The sequence below is a fragment of the Zootoca vivipara genome, chromosome 14 (assembly GCF_965207765.1).
Source record: "Zootoca vivipara chromosome 14, rZooViv2.hap1.1, whole genome shotgun sequence".
NCBI classification, from domain to species: Eukaryota; Metazoa; Chordata; class Lepidosauria; order Squamata; family Lacertidae; genus Zootoca; species Zootoca vivipara.
This window is the reverse complement of record NC_142597.1, coordinates 8,694,080-8,714,753: the sequence shown is the minus strand read 5'-3', so window position 1 is coordinate 8,714,753 and position 20,674 is coordinate 8,694,080. Positions and strand designations below refer to the sequence as shown.

Sequence of the window (20,674 nt, the reverse complement as noted above, 5' to 3'; positions counted from 1 at the left end):
GTTTAGCCTGGAGAAGAGAAGGTTAAGGGGTGATATGATAGCCATGTTCAAATATATGAAAGGATGTCATATGGAGGAGGGAGAAAGATTGTTTTCTGCTGCTCCAGAGAAGCGGACATGGAGCAATGGATTCAAACTTCAAGAAAGAAGATTCCACCTAAACATTAGGAAGAACTTCCTGACAGTAAGAGCTGTTCGGCAGTGGAATTTGCTACCAAGGAGTGTGGTGGATTCTACTTCTTTGGAGGTCTTTAAGCAGAGGCTTAACAGCCATATGTCAAGAATGCTTTGATGGTGTTTCCTGCTTGGCAGGGGGTTGGACTGGATGGCCCTTGTGGTCTCTTCCAACTCTATGATTCTATGATTTGTAGTATAAGAAGTTACAGGAATTATGTGGGGAGTTTGATTATTTGTTTGTTAATTTTATATCCTACCCTTCCTCCCAAGGAGATCAGAGTGGCAAAATCAAGCATCATCATCATCATCATCTTTACAACAGCTTTAAAGTAATTCCAATACAGATAAAGAGAGGGGGGGATGACAAAGGGCTGGTCTCACAATGCTCAAGGTACAGTACCTGCATTGTGGAGAATGGATCACCTGATAAGATGGTACCTGCAGAATGCAGTGACCAGTTGTGTATATAAGGGGTGAGATAATATTTCAAGTTATAGGGCATGCACTTATTTGGAAGTGAAGCAGTGTAGAAGCCCAAAATTTTAGCAGCTGTGAACAGCATTAAAAGCATGGTCACATGTGACCACCCCAATAGTACAAATCATTGAGAATATTCAACAAAAGGAATGACTGGGGGAACCCACTGAAATGCTGGCAAATCTTCATAAGGACTTTCTAAACATCTAAATACATCCACAAACCAGTGTGGAGATGAGAAGTGAACTATTGTTTGCAATAATGAGAAACTGAGCGAAACAAAAATGTATTCAGCCATTCCTGGTAAAGGCACATCAGGGTGTGGAGAACTCTGGAAGATGCTGGGTCACTGCAGTGACCTTAATGCCTCTTTGCATTGATATGTTGAAGGTTTCCCTCAACTTTGGGGAAGTTGTGGGGGTGTAACAATGATTTAAATTGCTCAATTGTTTCTCACTGCCATGGGGATTATAAATGAATCGCTTTGGTCCAGTTAGCTGCCTCTGAGAACTCCAACTAGCGAGTTCTAGGGTTTCACCTCTTCTGGGTGGACCAGTGGCCTACCATTCGCAGCACATTTGATTTCTCACCTCTTCACCCTTTTGAAACCTTAATTGGAAGAGAACAGTAAAATTGAAGTAGACACTGATTAAAAAGTGGCCACTTTTTGCCATTGTTTGTTTCAACACTCAAGTCTGTTCTCCCCACCCCCACCCCCATCCATAGGGGAAATAGGAGAAATTGTGGCCCAACATCTCCCAGGGCTGTCATCCAGTAAGTAGAGCACCTGCTTTGCACGCAGAAGATCCCAGGTTCAATCCCTGGCATCTCCAGGTAGGAGGAGAGAACCCTGCCTGAATTCCTGGAGGTCCACTGCCAGTCAGTCTAGACAGTACTGAGCTAGATGGACCAATGTCTAACTTGATATAAGACAGCTTCCTATGTTTCTACTGGACTTCAGTTCCCACCATTTGCATCCAACATGGCCAATGGTCAGGGAAGATGGGGGCTTAGTTCAACAACATCTGGAGAGCTGCATGTTCCCCATGGCTGCCATTTGGCTTTGGGAGAGAACTGTATTTGGGACAGAACTGTATTTTGGTTTGGTTCCTTCTTCATTTTTCAGGAAAGACGTCTTTGCTAATTTCGCTCATCATTTCCCTGCTGTCATTTTAAATCAGAAGTGTCTCAATATTTACCGAACAAACTATTATGTGAGTAGTTTTGCTGCATCCTCAGGGGACATTTTGGTTTCTAATTTAGTATAACCTCTGTCTGTTCTCTTTCCCACAATGTGAGAATAGAATGAGGGAACTCCATAAACTCCTAATTCCTAATGAGAACCTTAACTGTTGGCAGGGTTTTGACTGAGCGGGATATCTAGCCATAGTCTCATTCCTTTATTGTGGTGAGTATGCTCAAAGGATTTTGAATCAAGCGGGGGTTTCATTCACACTTCCATGTTCATTTCTTTTAAATATTTTTATACCATCTTAAGAAATATTCCCAAGGCAGTTTACAACAGAGTAATCACATGCATGTGCCTGTATTCTTGTAGGAAAATGGTGAGTTAGGAAGCATCATGTAAAATTATGCACGGTGCAACAAAAGAGGATAGGGAAAAGCTTTTTCTCCTTCACCCTGAATATTAGAATTCAGGGACACAGAATTAAATGAACATTTCAAGAAAGACAAAAGAAAGTAATTATTCACGGCTCATAGTTAAGCTAAGGATTTTGTTCCCACAAGACATAGTGATGGCCATCAACTTGGATGGCTTTAAAATGGGTTTAACCAATGGCCAAGTATTACCTTCAGGAACAGAGCATATCTTTGGACACCAACAGCTGGGGGACCCAAGTGGGAGCGTAGTATTACACTCAGCTCAAGTTTGTGGGTTTCCAATAGAGATCTGGATGGCCACTATAAGAAAGAGAGTGTGACTAGATAGACCAGGTGCAAACAAATAACGGTCATGGGAATAGGTTGGTTCCTGAAAACGCACATTTCAAGAGTCAGCAGCTAGGGAAGAGGAATGCATCATCAGCATTCCCCAAAAGCTGGAATAGGGAAGGTGTCAGACACACATCTGTGGGGAGGGAATTCCACAACTTAGGGGCTGCCACAGAGAATGTTCTCTCCTGGGCCACCACCACCCCTCCGAATTTCTGAGGGCAGTAGACTTGATCTCGAAGAGCAAAGGAATGGGTGGGGTATTTTGTGTCCTCACATGGAGTAGAGAGGAAAACATTAAGCCCCTTTCAGGGTAATGATAAAAAAATTTCATTTTGACCTAGAAGCAGAAAATAGGAGTGCTTATCTATCACAGAAAATCAGATTTGTTCCTGATAAATAGGGAATGCAACGTGTAGCTGTCACACTTTTAATATGGGAACCAGACAATAGCTTGTAGCAATCCCTGTGATCACTATCTCCCCCCCCCCCACACACACACACACTGCCTGCCCCCTAGGGACAGCAATCACAGGAATTGCTGCCATTGCTATCCATCCCTGATTGCCTGGTTCACATGTTATTCCTAGAGATGCTTGTGGTTGCTGCTCTTGGGGTACATATATATATATATCTGTATTGTGAACGAGTCCAAAGAGTTACAAAAGTGATTAGTTCTCTGGAGGATGTTTATTCTCTAAAGCCACCTTTTCCTTGCATTTGACAGAACCATTTTCTTTTCCTAAACAGTTTACATTTCTGATTCCAGCACTATCTCCTTTGCCAAACCCGCCAGCGTTCCTCTCACTTTGAGGCACTTCTACTCTAAACAAAAGCCCTACTTATTTATATGCATCGAAAAATATCACACAGTATATCAACAGATATCGTATAGGGGGCTCCTCTCTGTATATTTATAGAGGTACAGAATGCATGCATCAAAACATTCCTCGGGTTTATCCGCATAACCCAAACACAGCACATTTCCCAGAATTGCCCATAAATAGACTTTCCTCAAGGCTACAGAAATTAACCAAATCAACATCTTACTTGGTGTAACAGAAAACATGTAATGTATAGTATACTGCTTGGGGAGGGCAGGTTGTTTTATCTGAACCAAGGATGGAGAAACTGTGACCCTCCACTTGTTGTTGGGCTCCAACTCCCATCATCATTTTTTTTGCTGTCAATTATTTCCCCAGACTATTGACCAATCACTGTTCTTGTTCTTCGGCCCCCACAATAAAATATTTGAGGGGTCTGGGCCTCCACAAAGTTGATGGGCATTGCCATTCAAATGGTGTGTGCGTGCAGCACCATGTGATCGAATATGCGGGGCGGGGCTTGCCTGGGCCCCCACAATATTTTATTCAAGTTGGCACCCCTGGTCAGTTGAATGAGCCTGAAGGCCTCCGAAAGAAGCAGGGAGCTTGTGGAGCTCAATGGCAGAACATCTGCAATGCATGCAAAATTAATTCATTTTTGTCACATTTATTTGTTTCATTTATATACCTCTTTATATTTTTAAGAAAGCTGTTTACAACCTACATTAAGACACTAGATAAAACATTGTAAAAGAAGCTTGACTACAAACTGTATTTTCAAAGCCACATAATTATTAAGAAACTAAAGTATTGTATTAAACATAGAACGTCCCAGGTTTTATTTCCAACATATCCGCATAGGGCTGGGAGAGACTGCTGGTTGTCAATGCGGACAATACTGAACTCGATGAACCAATGGCCTGGCTCAGTAAAAGGGAGTACCCTATGTCCCTATGTGTGTTTTGAAGTAAAACACATTGCCATGTAAAGAGCTGGATGGGGGTATAAAATTATGAAGTCCAAAGTCTAAGATTCCCTAACTGGATCACTGGATCCTGGGTTAGGTAGACATAGCTTCTGGTATCTTCCAATTCTATAACCCAAGAGTGGATCACTGGTAGAGCATTTGCTTTGCATGCAGAGTATTTAGGATAGATGTATCTTCTCTTCTTTTTCTTTGGCGATAGCTCATAGCCGAGTAAGATTGTCTTCCATAAAAACGGTTTTAACAATGAGTCCGTAAGTAACTGTGGAGGCCAATTCTGGATCCACATGTCCTTGCACAGTGGGGACATTGGTTCCTGGGCAGGAGTTGATCACGGTTGGATTTGCCAAGCGTGCCTTCCTCTTAGCACGTTTCTTCCTTGTGTCCTGAGTTCGAGTGTCTTCAAAGTCCATGACACCTTTGGTAAAGGCTGTTCTCCAACTGGAGCGCTCGCAGGCCAGTGTTTCCCACTTGTCAGTGTTTATACTACTTCTTTTAGATTTACCTTGAGACAGTCTTTAAACCTCTTTTGTTGACCACCAGCATTACGCTTTCCATTTTTAAGTTTGGAATAGAGTAGTTGCTTTGGAAGACGATCACCAGGCATCTGCACAACATGACCAGTTCAGTGAAGTTGATGTTGAAGAATCAACACCCGAGTACCTTCTCTATCTGAAGTGGTGTAGCCCAATCAGGGTAGTATTTCTGAATGTGACGCTTGACCTTTAGCTTAAGATGTCCTTTATGGTTGTTGAAAATGGAGAGGATGGATTACAGCAGACTGCCCAGGGTTTTAGTGTTTTTAAGATCCTGGTCCATACTTCAGCCAAATTTAGTCTCCTCCCACTCCTCTTCTTTTCTGGAATCATCATGTGTAGCTCTGCTGGGGAGACTAGAGAAAGGAGTCATTGTATGATATGGTACAGAATGCAGATGCCCATCACCCATTCCCACCCACCCCCACCACCCTCTGTATATACATAAGGGTCTGACTCTTCTGTTTCAAGTGTATCTGAAGAAGTGTGCATGCACACGAAAGCTCATACCAAAATAAAAACTTAGTTGGTCTTTAAGGTGCTACTGAAGGAATTTTTTATTTTTATTTTTATTTTTATGGATTTAAACCTTAGCTTTCTTTCTGTCACCCTTAATAGATTTCAACTATGGGAATCACAAGAGCTGGCCTGAGGCGCTCATTGCTTTGGTGTGCTTTTTAAACCATTTTGGAACACACAAGCAGGTGAAGGAGAGTTTTTAGTTATCTTACCCAGCTCCAGAATCCAGGATAAGCTCTCCTAACAACCCCATCTTAAAAATCTGTGGAGTGGACTGACAGAGCAAACAGCATCTTGCCCTGAGAGAATGGGAGTTGGGAGAAGAAGCAGGAAAAATGCATTCCATTGGCATCCGCTGTCTCCCCTAACTTGCCATCACAGGAGCTTCTGGAGAACCATTTTGAGATTAGAGGGAAGGGAGGGGAGAAAAAGAAATGGCTTAGCCATCTCTCTTAAAAGGGAATTGGGGTGAGGTAAAGGGAAGGGGAAAGCATGGCCAGCAGCTTGGAGTTTAAGTTTTTAGTGACTAAGCTGAAAAAGGGGATGGTGATCAAATAAGGAGGTTTAAAGCTGAACCACTGCTTTACAAGGTTGATTTATGGGAGGCAAATAACACAGGGGGGCCAGAAGCAGACCCCCAGAAAGGGGACAAGAAAAATAGACAGGCAAGGGTAACAGTGAGCTTACCAGTGGAAGATTGCTAATCCACATAAGGAATGAGGCAACAGCAAAGAACATGTAGGATGCATTTCAAAGACCATGTGAAAGAACCAGTAAGGTGGTTTTGAACAGTAAGCTCCTCATCCTAAGAAAACTACGTCAAATGAGACTTGGTTAAGGATATAAAATGTAAGGCCACATAAACACAGTGTTGGAAGTGTTGATGCATTGCATGGTATGGGGGAAGGCATAAAGGATAGCCATGTAACAGCCTTGCTCCTGAATCATACGGTGTCTTTATAAGACCTGAAGCAGACCATACACTGCCATTTGTGAAGGGCAAGAAGAAGATTATGCAGGACAGCTGGTAACAGGGACTCAGCTATAAAGCTGCAAATAAAACATTTTAAGTGTGTTGTAAAGTGCAATATACAAATGTGACACTAGATGGTGATGGTGAGCTATGGCAAATTCAATATATTTTCCAAAAGTTTTTTTTAAGTGTTTTCGCAGCATTTTTATATGTGTGTAGATTCTACCCAGGGTAGGGAAGCTGCACTAAAAAGCTCCGGCCATAAGATGCAGGAGAAGGAAAGGAAGGCATGCTTCAGGTGCAAGAAAGGACACCTGTTCCATATGGAAAGCAGAACAGCAGAAATGCTCTCAACAGGCACCAAGGCAAAGTTCCAAAGCCACAAGGAGTGAAACTGCTACAAAAAAAGTGGAGTAGATGCTTTGAAGGGACACAAGGAAACTTATCCCATGGCTGGTGTATAAACTCTGGTGTAGCAAGTCACATGACCAGTGGTAGAAGCTTCTTTACAAAGATAGACAGGAAAAATGAAGCAAACATCTGACTAGCATCACTGCAAAGAAACAAAACAAACATACAAAACCAGACAAAGTCTCTTGAACTGCGACAAGCTGCATGGAGTATTTTCTAAATCCATTTCAGTTGGGGTTCGGGCCTGGTTTAGGCACGGAAACTGCTTTGTTGCCCTGTATTATTACTCTGTCAGGAGAGAAACAGGAGAAATGTGTCCTTGTTCATTCTCCTCAGCCTCTCACTGGCTTTTGATACCATTGACCACAGCATTCTTTTGGAGTGGCTGTATCACTCTGTAGTGATTCTGGTCCTATTTGGATGGTTGCTTCAGGTGGGTGATGGATGCTTTCCAGTCTCATGCAGCCTTCAGTGTGGGGTTGCTCAGGTTCATTGTTATCCCCCATGCTGTTTAACATCTACATGAAACTGCTGAGTGGGGTACATTGGAGTACATTGTCAGCAATTTGCTGATGACACATAGCTCTACTGCTTTACATCTCAAGGTGTGGCAGTGATGTCTTCGTCTTCTTCTTCTTCTCCTACAGCATTTCACATCCATCTTTAGATATACGTCTCCCAAGTTCTCACCAGCATTCTCTGTTGGTCTCTAAGGTGCTACTGAACATTTATTTATTTATTTATTTATTTATTTATTTATTTATTTAGGCAGCATTCTCAGTTGTTTACTTGTAGCATCCACATAAGCTCTGCTGTTTTAGATCATCCACACACCAAAAGTGACCATATACTACATGTCTTGCATCTGTCTGGATTAACTTTGCAGCCTTTTCCACTACATCCAGAACTTTTGCTTATATTCAGTTATATTTTAATGATACTCCTAACATTGCATGTACCATGGCATGTTGTGCTGTTCTTAAGCTGTTCGTATTTCTCTGTGTCATGATCCAGTTCTATGCTCTGGAACACATCTATTATGTTTTATGTTCCCAGCTTGGAAGAAGGGATCCTATTAGTTAAGCACTTGGCATTAGCATGCTCACCGTCAAGTTCCAATGTAATGGAACTCGCAGAGCAATTGCAGATGAGCACCTGTATTGCCTAAGTACAGTCAAAGAAAAAGCAAGAGTAACTCACACGAACAACATGATAGTTTCATCCACCTGTGGCTTTGGCGCTTGGGCAACAGACACCCAGAAGGCACGAAACAACTACAGAGACAACAGCTGACAAAGGATCTTAAGGGATCTACATGTACCGTGACCATGGGATGTGATTGCTGTATCACAGCCAAAACTGAAAGAGCATCACTACTCAAGCCAAGCCAGACCAGAACCTAAGAACCACTTGACCTCATGTACAGTGATGTGTGCCATTCTGGGAAGGTATCCACACCAGGAGGCAGGGCTGTCTTACCCATAGGTGCTAAGGGTATGGGGCACCCAGGCACCAGGCTCTCAGGGGCACCAGGCCAAGAGTCCGGGGCCCGAGAGTTGAGTCCAGGGAAGAGCCCGCCCATCAGTCAGAGCACCACAGCGGGCTCTTCTGCTGCGGGCAGCTCTGTGCCGCTAGTTCGGGGGCAACCAAGCCAGCGAGATGCTGAGACAGCTTGCTGGCTGCACCCTTCTGTGCGCCTGGGACTGGGCAACCTGGGGGGGGGGCACCAGGTGGATCTTTGAACCCCAGCGCTGCATATGCTTAAAACAGCCCGGCCAGGAGGCACATAGCTGCCAAGTTTTCCCTTTTCTCTCGAGGAAGCCTATTCAGCATAAGGGAAAATCCCTTTAAAAAAGGGATAACTTGGCAGCTATGAGGAGGCAACAGATACATGATGACTTTTATAGATGACTACCCAAGATACACAGTCAGGTGTTGTTGTTGTTTAGTCATTCAGTCGTGTCCGACTCTTCGTGACCCCATGGACCAGAGCACGCCAGGCACTCCTGTCTTGCACTGCCTCCCGCAGTTTGGTCAAACTCATGTTCGTAGCTTCGAGAACACTGTCCAACCATCTCGTCCTCTGTCGTCCCCTTCTCCTAGTGCCCTCAATCTTTCCCAACATCAGGGTCTTTTCCAAGGATTCTTCTCTTCTCATGAGGTGGCCGAAGTATTGGAGCCTCAGCTTCACGATCTGTCCTTCCAGTGAGCACACAGTCAGGTATGCCATGCAAAGAAAGGATGTGTTTGAAAAATTATGTGGCTGTGACAAGCAAAAAAAAAAAAATTCAGCAGAAGCTACTGGCACTCTGAATGGACATGTAACCGGAATCAACATGCATCCAAGTGAAACGCAAGATCAAGAGCAATCCCAGAAAAAAACCCAACCACCTGTTTGTTTGTTTTCCTACAAAGTTAGCACCATCAGATCATTTGAATCACCACCACAGGAAGACATTTAACAAATGGCAGATGGGAAAGCCAATAAATGGATGAAAGCACCTGAGGAAAAAATGAAAGCAATGCATGACAACCAAACCTGGACATTCACACTCCAGCATCCAGACATGAAACTCATAAGAGATAAGTGGATGTTTAAATAAAGTAGAATGCAGTGGTTGAACTAAATGGTATTAGGCCCAAGTAGTTACAAAAGAGGGACACAGGTGGCACTGTGGGTTAAACCACAGAGCCTAGGGCTTGCTGATCAGAAGGTTGGCGGTTCGAATCCCTGTGACGGGGTGAGCTCCCATTGCTCGGTCCCAGCTCCTGTCAACCTGGCAATTTGAAAGCACGTCAAAGTGCAAGTAGATAAATAGGTACCACTCCAAGCGGGAAGGTAAACGGCGTTTCCGTGCGCTGCTCCGGTTCGCCAGAAGCGGCTTTGTCATGCTGGCCACATGACCCGGAAGCTGTATGCCAGCTCCCTCGGGCAATAATGTGAGATGAGCGCCGCAACCCCAGAGTCGGTCACGAGTAGACCTAATGGTCAGGGGTCCCTACCTTTACCTAGTTACAAAAGCCTATTCACAATAGATAGCTGTCCCTGTCTTCCTTGTGGTGAGACAAAAGCCTTCTTCTCAATATAATTGTATATTATTAAAACTGATGCTTTTAATTCTTTTATGTAAAAGACTTTGCATGGTATGCCTGAAAAGCAGTATACTATAAATACCTAAAATAAGAATGGAAAGTCTGGCACAGAGGAAGTGTGTGTGTGTTTGATATGCAGAATGTTCCACCCTTTTAAAAGTTTTATTTCATTGTTGTACCTTTACAGGTATAAGGAATTTATTTTTTTTCCTGATTATAGTTCATATAAACTGCTCAAGAGTTTATTCTATATATTAAGCACTCTATAAATTATATAAATAACGGCTTTGTCCAGTCCCCTATTTAAAGTCTTCAAAAGCAGAGGCCATCGCTACAACTTGGCAACTTCCACAAATTAATTCATTCCACACATTAATTCTGATGAAGCCCTATTGTAAATCTATGTAAATATTATGATTGTCCATTGCCATGAAATATGGTGAGAGACTGAGTAACCAAAGACAAGCCAGGTAGGAAGAAATACATAATTTGGTGACTTTAATGGAAGGCAGACAAAAGCTTTACGGGAGACATGAGCAGGTCTGGCTCTAGCCAACATGAGGATGGGGAAGATCCAGTTCACATTTAAAGGCACACTTTCTTAATTTGCACTTTGTCAAACAATATGTGAACCAAAACACAGTCATCCCTCATTTGCACATTTCCAGATTTTGCAACGTGCTTCTCCAGCCAAATGATGTGTCCAAAAATGCAAATACTAGGGTACAGTGTGCACAAAAATGCATCTGCTAGCAAAAATAGAATGAAAAATTTGATTTGCAAAATAGCATGGGGAAAACTGATTTGCAAAAATATGTATATATGGCAAAATTGCATAACTAGGGCTTTGAAATAATAATAAATCACAACTTGATATGAAAATGTGAAGAAATAAATTTAAGATTGGTAAAATGAGAAACAGAGATACCCTCCCATCCCTAAGCCAATGTGGTGCCTCCAGATGTTGTTGGACTCCAGCTGTCATCCTCTCTGGCCACTGGCCATGCTGGCTGTGTCTGATGGGAGTTGTAGTCCAACCTGGAATGCACCACATTGACAAACCCCTCTTCCAGCCTGTTTCTAATGGCTTGCTAAAGATTCACTATCTAATAATACTTTTTGAAGGTTTAGCATCTCAGCAGCACCTTCTAAAAGCAAAAGTCCCTCCTTGATCCACATCTGGTGGTTTGGCAATGCAAGGAAGTGGAGAGAGGAGGAGAGGAGCAAGCATGTAGAGTGAGAGAGACTTGGCATTGCTCGGCTATAAATCTGCTCCTCCCTCAGACCATTAATCTGAGCGATCCCCTTGTCAGTGCGGAAGCCAAAGGACACTGGTTTCAAACAGTACGACTGTCAAGTTGCCCGGTGCGCCATAAATCATTCACAGTGTCTTCTCTTTCATGTCTGATGAGCTGGAGAATTCAGCTAACGCTCCTTAAGCACTTCCATACTTGCCTGGATACTGCCTTACCTCAGCTTGAGCAGGCTGCCTTGGCTCCAAAGCGGAGAGCTCTGCTTCCATCACCCTGCAGATGGCAAACAATTCACTTGGTGAGGAAAGTGAAAGGGCCTCTTTTGAGTCACTTTGGCAAGGAGAATGCTGCCTCGCCGAATCTGCTCTCACAATCTGCCTGCAAAAGAACTGCTGTTCCTTAGTGGTGAGACATTATCGGATGAGTTCCAGCCACACATTGCTGCTGCTGCTGCTGCTGCTGCTGCACATACAAAAAGACATTTGCCAGATAGTTAGTATCCTATGGTCTCTTTGGGCTATGGGCCTGACCAATTTGTAATCCGGGGTTTGAGCTAACAGCGCAATGTGGTGCAAAGGCAGCAATTGCAATACTGCAAAGCTGTTCCTCACATCCTACTGATATCAAGAGTGCTTTGTGATGTCAATCTTCCCAGATGACTCCAATATTTTTTATTCATCTATCTAGGAAGATGGATAAACCACTTAAATAATTCTTGTAAAGCAAAGCTAAAACCCACAAAGCTATTTAAAAGTTACATGTAAAAATGATTATCATTGTAATGCAGATAAAATAGGTAAAAAATGAATATGGGTGACTAAATTATATAGATAAATAAGCCCCTTGCTTGTCCACATAAGGCAGGCACCCCCAAACTCAGCCCTCCAGCTTTTGTTGGACTACAACTCCCATAATCCCTAGCTAACAGGACCAGTGGTCAGGCCTGTACTGTAAAAGCCCTTCCAGCTCTGATTCACTGCTGCAATTTTGAGATGCTGCCGTGATAAACATCACCCTGAACATTTTTATTGTTAATGCAACAGATGGTAGCAGGATGTTGCATAGGTGTGAAAGTCCTGGCTAGCCCTGGCAACAGCACACTGCATTGTTTAGCAGCTGCTGGGCCCTCAATGCCCTGACAATGCCGGATGCATTATCCATAATGCATCTAGAGCAATGGTAGGCTGAGGGATCCTAGCACCAATGGCTATTTTATTCCTCCACTGACGGAGGCAGTATGCCTTTGAATGCCATTTGCTGAGAATCCCAAATGAGGAGAGTGCTGTTTCAACCAGGTCCTGCTTGTTGGCATCCTACGGCCACTGTTAGAACAAGCTGCTAGACTAGATGGGCCACGTGGCTGACCCAGCAAGCTCTTCTTATGCTCATTGTGGGAAATGAAAATGGTGGTCAGCCTACACTAATTGCAGCACACCACTGCTGCCACCTGCCGACAGGTAAGCCCAACCAACTGAGGGACCACAAATATAGTAAGGGGCCTAAGAGAGGTCACTATGTTGAGGGCCCTCTCAAACATGGAGCCAGCCCTGCCTCTTGAGTCAGACCATTGATCCATCTAGCTCAGTATTGTCTACACGCAGGATAGGGAAGTGGATTCGGCCACAGGGCTAGATCCTTACCTCCCCTACCCTATGCAGGCAAAATCTGTCAGGTAGACATATCAGGTGACGCAGTGATTTGAACCCCCAGCAATCAGCCCCTCTTGGCCCAGCCTGGCCACCTTTTCATCTGAAGGCAGGGGGGAATGGCTTGGCTAGAATGGGCTGGCAGGACTCGTGGGCCTAATTAGGCCTGCAGGTGGAGGTTCCTCATCCCTGTTCTACCCTGACAGACCCCCCCCCCTGGCTTTTCTGTGTTACCGTCTCTGGTGTCCGATTTACGCCCATTTATTCTGTTGCACAGAGCATGAGCTCTGCCCTCTTCCCACCCAGTGCGAGATGTTGTGCCGCTGACAGCTTCCGTTCTTAATTCTTACGAAGGGCTTGTCTAGGAATTGAGTTATGGTGGCATCCAACAAAACTCAGTATGCCTCTTGTAGCCGACTCACTCCAAGGAAGCAGCGTGAGCCCACTAGTGGTGAAAGAAGATGACAATAAGAAACCCTTCTGGCCTCAGCAGACAGTTGTTGTACACAGACAAACAGCCAAGAGAGAGAATGAAAGCTCAGCTGGCTGTGCTGTGAACTCCACAGTCTGAGCCTTGGCTGGAATATATTTACCTCCTTTGTAGCTGGCTCTAACTCACAGCCCCACAAAGCACTCTGCCAATACAGCATTTGCTGATGTATAGCTACAGCCATTCCCACTGTTTCCCTTACTCTGTCTCAGTATAGAATAATACGCGATTAATTGATTTTCTGTCGCTCTTTTAGTATGGAAAATTAATTTTGGGGCAACCTTGTTTTCTCAGGGTATGAATTCTCTACATGCCGAGTAATTCTGCTCGTACATTATTCATGAGCGAGAATAGTGATGGAGTACGCAGCCGAGGCAGCCCCCAAGGCTGCAAGTTGATAGTCTCTGCTAGTGATACAACAATATTGTACTGATGCCTCTAAATAATTCACATCTACAACTCAATTTGGCACCAGATGCAGGGCCCTGGATGTTACTGGGAAACAAGAGGAGAAAAGCACCTTGGCAGAGGAACTTCAATGACAAAGGAAAGGAGGGCGCATGTGACTTGGTTATTTTGGTCTCTTCTGAAGATCATTGAAGAGACCTAGCACAGTGCTGAGGCTGGTTCATACACGTGGTAGTGCTGCCCAATGTTTGGGGGAAGGGCCACAGCTCCATGGTGGAGTCTCTGCTTTGCATGCAGAAGGTCACGGGTTCAATTGCTATCATCCCCAGGTATAGCTGGGAATGTCTCCTACCTGAATCCACTCAGAGCTGCTGCCAGTCAGTGTAGACCAGGGATGGTTTATCTGTTGCCCTCCAGATATTGTTTGACTTGAACTGCAGTGAGCTCCAGCTGGAATGGCCAATGGTGGGGGATAATGGGAGCTGGAATCCAATGGAAGCTGGAATCCAACCACATCTGGAGGGCCACAGATTCCCCGTTCCTATTATAGAAAATATTGAGCTAAATTGACCAACTTGGTATAAGCAACATTCCTATGTCCCTATGTTTTGTATACAACTTAAAAACAAAAACAAAAAAATCCTCTCATTCATGATAAGGAAGTTACATATCATTCAACTCTATGTACCCACAATAGCCCCATACTGCTTAAGCCGCAACTGGAGTGCAATTCTGAGTGTCACATTTTAACGTTGACAAACTGAAGCCTATCCAGAGGAGACTAGCCAAGATGAGGAGGGGCCTGAAGCCAAATCCAATGAGGAATGGTTGGAAGAGATGGATATATTTAGGCTAGGAATAGAAGATTAAAGAGACCCATGACAACATTATTCAAGTATCTAGAAGGTTGTCACACAGAAGTTGAGACAGATTTGTGCTATTTCACTAGAGTGCGGGACCAGAATGAATGGATGGAAGATACAGGAAGCAGATTTCAGCTAAACTTCCAGCAGCAACAGCTGTTTGACAATGAAATGGAATGCCCTTAGAGGTGGTAGCCTGTCCTTTACTGGAAATATTTAAGCAGAGACAGGGCAACCATCTGTCAGGGACTCAACAGTTGTCTTCTACATTGTAGATCCTACATGGAGCAAGAGGATGGATGAGATGACCTTCAAGATTCCTTGCAAAATTATAATTCTATTATTTTCTGCTGCACATTCTCAGAAATCAATGTTCCTATTTTTGACCTTTGTTTTCATTTTCCCCCTTTCCCTTTCTTTTGCTGCTACCTGGGACTTGCTTGAGTTAGAAAATAAGAAGCTGCTTTATACCACAGTTGTGGGGAACCATTGTCCCTACAGACATTACTAAACTACAATCCCTACTATCCCTGGCCAGGGCTCATGGGTGTTGTAGTTCGCTATCATCTGGGAGGACAAAGCCCAGTATTTGTAGCCCAGTATTTCCAGTGGTCTTTCTAGTCACCAGTTCCCTGATCCTTTTTAACCAGAGATGATAGGGACAGAAGGGGACATCATCTGCATACAAAGCAAGAGCGCTATAACAACCATGGTTTCTCAACTTTCCCAAAATTGCCAGTCTTCAGGGTTGATCTCCCTCCCCAGACTCTCTAGATGTTAAATCTGTGGAGACTGGATATCTTTGGAGCACATGCATGTAAATCCTTTTGCTTGAACACTTCCCAGTACATTTCTATGCATGTCTAGTCAGAAGAAGGCCTTGCTGAGCTCAATAGGGCTTACTCTAATGTAAGTGTGTAAAGCAGGGGTGGAGAGTCCATCGGGTAGTGAAGTTTGCTCTCATTTTTATCTGTGAAAAGCTGGGGGTAGTTTATAAATTATTGTGCAAACAGAAATCTTTGTGTGTCTGTTGACACATAATTGCCGTGATTGCTATGAATTAACTGCAATGCTTCCTTAAGTATTTGTTTCCTAATGTTACCCCAGGGTTGGGAAACCAGTGGCCCTTTGGATGTTTTCAAACTCAATGTCCCATCTGCCCCAGTCAGCATGGCCAATGGTCAGAGAAGATGGAAACTGGTAGCAGAATGACACCCTGTTATGACTAGGAATGTCAGAGAAGTCCAACTTAAAACAGAAAGGGAATGGAAATTGTCATTATTTGTTTATTTATCCCATGCCCAGAAGGGAAATTCATCCAGCAAATATAATCAGTATTTTCTTAAGCTGCTTTCAGTCCACAAATATATACAATTGATTATGCCTCACCCCCCCATTTGCATTGTGTTTTCTCTGCATTAAAATGAATGGGGTGTAATATTGTAATATATGTAAATATATTACAATATTATGAATAACACTATGTAAATGAATAACACTATGAACACTATGAACTGCAGTGGAAGGAAACGCTGCTGCATGTGACAAATACATGATGCCTTACACCTTTAGCTATAGCCGGTGTTTTATAAATGGTCTTGGTGTGCATCGGATAAGGAAAAGAATCAAATAAACTGAGAGGACTCCAAAGCATCAGAAAACCACACCTGCTCCAATTCCAAAATTAATTTAGAAATTCTCCTTGTTCAACTGGAATTTGGGGAAAGTGCAGCACCAGGCAGAGTCAACTCACAGAGCAGTGAGGCAACAAAACAGAGGAAATCCCCTTATCCCTACTTAGAAGACTTTGTCACTGCTCATTAACCAAATTGAATCAACCACCGAAAGAGAGTGGGGAGAGCAGATTTTAAAACCTCACCACTTCTCCACTGAAAGTTATTTGTCTGTGTCTGTGGAACATCAGCAATATAAGCCACCAGAGACACCCTATAAAGGTCCCTTTCCTTTCAAACTTTGCTGTGCGGCCACTTTGTAGAGTTCACCAGATGCAGCAGCAACAGCTCAAGGCCTATAACCTCCCTCCAAATGGTAATAATTCCCCTCAGGACCCTAACACACTTGTAATTTACAACTGTGCTAAAATGAACATTATTTCAAGCTAAGCTTATTCTCTAAGGGGCCAGTGAATTGCACCAGTTTCCTGCTGACAGCAGAGTTTCTGTTTTTAAATGTCATGCATTCGTGTTCATTACTCCCAAATAATTGCCTAAAAGATCAGCAGCCAGACAGGCAAGAACACTTTATATCACTGTTAGTCAATTTCATCTCTGCAAAAGAACCAGAGGGAGAGGGAGCTTTGGTAGTGTTGGTGAGCTAGCAGTTTTATGTCATTGGTGAAGACAAAAGAGCGGATGGTGTCGTCAGGGTGATAATTTTACACCCTGCTATTTATCATTTTGTTTGGTTGCAGTCATACATTGCAACATCATAGGTTGTCTCCAATTAAGATTTACACAAGGTAGACCCATTTGAATTAATACGCCTATGTTAATCAAAGTCCATTAACTTTGGTGTGTTTACTCAGAGTATGGCTAACATTGAATTCAACCCCATGCTTTTCAATAAAAACAACAAAACATCTGTGACAGCTTAAAGACTATGCCATTACCCCCTTTTATTGGGGTGATGAATTTGCCACACCCCTCCTCCCCTGGAAGAAAAGGAGAGCTGGTACTTCCCTAAGGGAGAAGATTATGGCCTGAGGGCAATTTTGTCCAATGGGGAGAGGCGGTGACAGGCTATTTAAGCGTGCTGCTCCACCCAACTCTTCCCCTCTTTATTTGGCACTCACTCCCCTACCCTTTCGCTGTGTGGGCCTACAAGCTAGTTGTCTGTTTTCCAGAGGCATATTAGGAATTATTTGGGGGGCAAGGACTTAATGGGCTCTGGGTCTTCTCTTTTTTGCCTACTCCACACTGTTGGGTGATCTTTGTCTGTAGGAGTAGTGTTACTTCAATTTGGCTAATTGGCCATACCTACCAAGTTGCTGTGGGAGAAATAAGGGACCGGACCGGAAGTAGAAGACCGGAAGTAGCACTGCCGCCATTTTGGAACTGGGCGGAGCATGCTCAGAAGCGACTTTTGATGCTGCTTTTCCCAGTTCCAAAATGGCCGCCGCACCAGAAGTCGCACTGCAGCCATTTTGGAACTGGGCAGAGCTGCATCAAAAGTCGCTTCTGAGCATGCTCCGCCCAGTTCCAAAATGGCCGTCACGCCAGAATAAACCGGGGGAAAACAAAAAAAATCCGTTTTTTCAGCTAGAAAAACAGGGGTTTCCCAGAGAATACGGGAGACTTGGCAGCTATGCTAATTGGCATGTAGTTCAGGCAGGTGGTAAAATTTCAGAAAGAATGCAACACATACCTAGGGTTGCCAGACTCAATAGAGGACAGGACTTCTGTGCCTTTAATTGCCCTGCTCTCTTTTGAGTCTGGAAACCTTAAAGAGAAACCAGCAGACCCTTTGTTTAATTTCCAAGCAAAGGGTCTGCTGGTTTCTCTTTAAGGTTTCCAGACTCAAAAGAGAGCAGGGCAATTAAAGGCACAGAAGTCCTGTCCTCTATTGAGTCTGGCAACCCTACACATACCTAAGGCAGTGTTGGGTTGTGTCGGGGACTAGGCAGAGGAGGAATGGTGGAGACCGCCTCCCCCTCCTCACCCTTCCAGGGAGAAGGAAGAGGATAACAGTATAGATTTACAACAAGGGTTTGAGGAAGGTCACAGCTCAGAGGCAGATGAGGGGGGAAGCTGGGAAATAATGGGAAAGCCAGAGCAACACCAGGCTGACACGTGGTCATTAGAAACCGGCGAGCCTTAAAAGTAGGAGAGCAAAGAGCTCAAAGACAGAGGGCACGTCGCAGCACCCATAGAGGAGATGATGAGAATGATGGATGAGGAAGTGGGAGAGACAGGGGGTGGAGATTCACTTGGGACAACACCATTATCCAAGAGGCTGGGTTCTATAGCTTCTCTATAAAGATTGAAATAAAAAAGGACTGTAAGCAACTTTTCCTTGTCTTTATACTTTCCTGGGCAACTAGCCAGGAGCCGCTGACAGCACCCTGACAGGTTGTGGGCATCCCTTAGTCACTGTTAGGCATGGCTTGTGGGTGCTGGCAGGTGCCCTTTGGCCTGAAAAACACATCAGGGGGGTACATTGGCCAATGGGGCCATGGTGTGCCTGCCAGGCTCTTACAATGTTGAAGTTGCAGTGTGGTGTAGTGAAAACCAACTTTGCAATCTATACTTCATACAGAAAACTGCACACTTGCATTACTTCATCTATAAGACAATCCCAGTTCAAAAGTTATGAATGAATTTGCCAGGAAGACAGATACTGGCCTGCAATGTTTGCTATTTTGTGAAGTGGTGTGCATGCAACTTAGGTGCAACCACCTTAGGGAAACATGTACTTTCCCCCCATAGGGGTGCTGCTAGAGAGCCCCTCTCCCTGCAAATAAACCCTCACATGGCAGCTCAAGGATTCGAATCCACATCTCTCTGTCTAACACTGTACAGTACACCAGTACACTAATATAACCTCTTCCACTTCTCCCCCCACCCCTTAGCTATGCAATCTCCCAGTCCGTTTGTACTGAACCATCTCTGCCTGTGGACGTTCAGAGGGTGGAGAGATTGAGTGTGTCAGGCTGAATTTCCACCTCTTCCCTGCCTGAGCTCCCTCATGAGTTGCCACTTTTGTGGCAGGATTAAATATCAAACCTTGTAAGATGCTTCAGGCAGGATAATCAATCACTTCATCACTGCCAGGGCATATCAGGGAGGCAAAGTGAGGGTGGGGGGAGAAGAGGACAAGACAGCTGAGAGCAAAGCTCCAGCCACCTGTTCTAATAGATTATCAAGTGTGAGGTGTTCCACGTGTTTGCCTTTGGGTGAAGACCCAAGAAGAAAATGGAAGCAAGGGCACTAACCTGAGCATGATGAGATCTTGATATAAGTTGGAGGAGTGTCCACCTCTGCAAATGTAATGCAGAGGCTATTTTCACAAATCCATGCATATTTATGCACGCTTTCCCCTAATATGTGCATTTTCTGTGTGCATTTTTTTGGGTGGGGGTGGAGAGCCTCCTAGCAAAATTTAGAGAACTGTGGGTTTTGAAGGGCAGCTGTCTTTTGTACCATGTATCAGTTTGCACAAGTGTGAATTAAGCCCAATTTTATTACTATGTGGATGCATTTCATCTCTACCTTTCTGTAGCTAATGAACATTGGAAATAGCTTTGTGTCAAGTAAGGCGATTAGTCCATTTAGTTCATTAGTCCATTTAGTTCAGTCCATTGAGTACAACAGGAGGGGGTGAACTTTTCGGTTACTGTTGGGGGCCACATTCCCTCAGGGTCTGCAAGACAGCTGTGGATAAGTATGGTGGAGAAATTTGACTCAGTTCCAATTTAAAGGCAAACTTACCTAACTGGCACATTCTGAAGCAATGTTTTAACTGGTTACATTTTAAACACATCCTTTTAAATGTGCGCTTCTCTGAATCTTTTAGTGCAGGTCTCCAGCCACGGAATATGTACAAAAATGCATCTGCAAGGGTACAGTGTGCAAAAACATGCATTATTTTTTTTTGGGGGGGGGGCTTTGCAGAAAAGGTATACATTATGAAAAATTGTATCAAACCTGTGTGTTTTAGCAGAATTGCACATTAAAATGCTAGTGGGACTAATATGCAACTGAGCTCAAGACTAGAAAAATAAGAAAGCTGAGAGAAACTGAAACTGACACATTCACCCATCCCTAACTGTGGGTGAAGCTGAAGTCATGGCAATAATAATAATAATAATAATAATAATAATAATAATAATAATAATAATAATGGAAGGGGCCTCTTTCCTCTGCCATCCCTTCTCTCTCCTCCTTTTCCTTCTTGCTCAACAAGAAGGAAAGTGCCGGGAAAGGGAGATTGCTCCCAAAAGAGGTCTGAACTGAGCTCTTACAGAAGGCATTGGAAATTAGTCTGAGGTTCCCATGTGGCTGCGGTTTTGCCCATCTCTGAACTACCCTGACTGGCAGCAGTTTTCCA

General features: G+C 43.9%; 1 long non-coding RNA gene across 2 annotated transcripts in view; it reads right to left on the bottom strand.

Annotated features, from left to right (window-relative positions):
- Window positions 1-3,179: 3,179 nt before the first annotated feature.
- The window catches only part of LOC132593246 (uncharacterized), a 42,691-nt gene continuing 25,196 nt past the window's right edge, over window positions 3,180-20,674 (bottom strand). The window contains exons 4-5 of one of the 2 annotated variants that reach the window (XR_009558609.2): window positions 11,420-11,579; window positions 3,180-5,308 (exon numbers count right to left, since the gene is read on the bottom strand). This is a non-coding gene — a long non-coding RNA (uncharacterized LOC132593246). Of the gene's footprint in view, window positions 5,309-10,213; window positions 11,580-20,674 lie in introns of those variants that run through there. The other variant, XR_009558608.2, reaches the window with a different exon arrangement.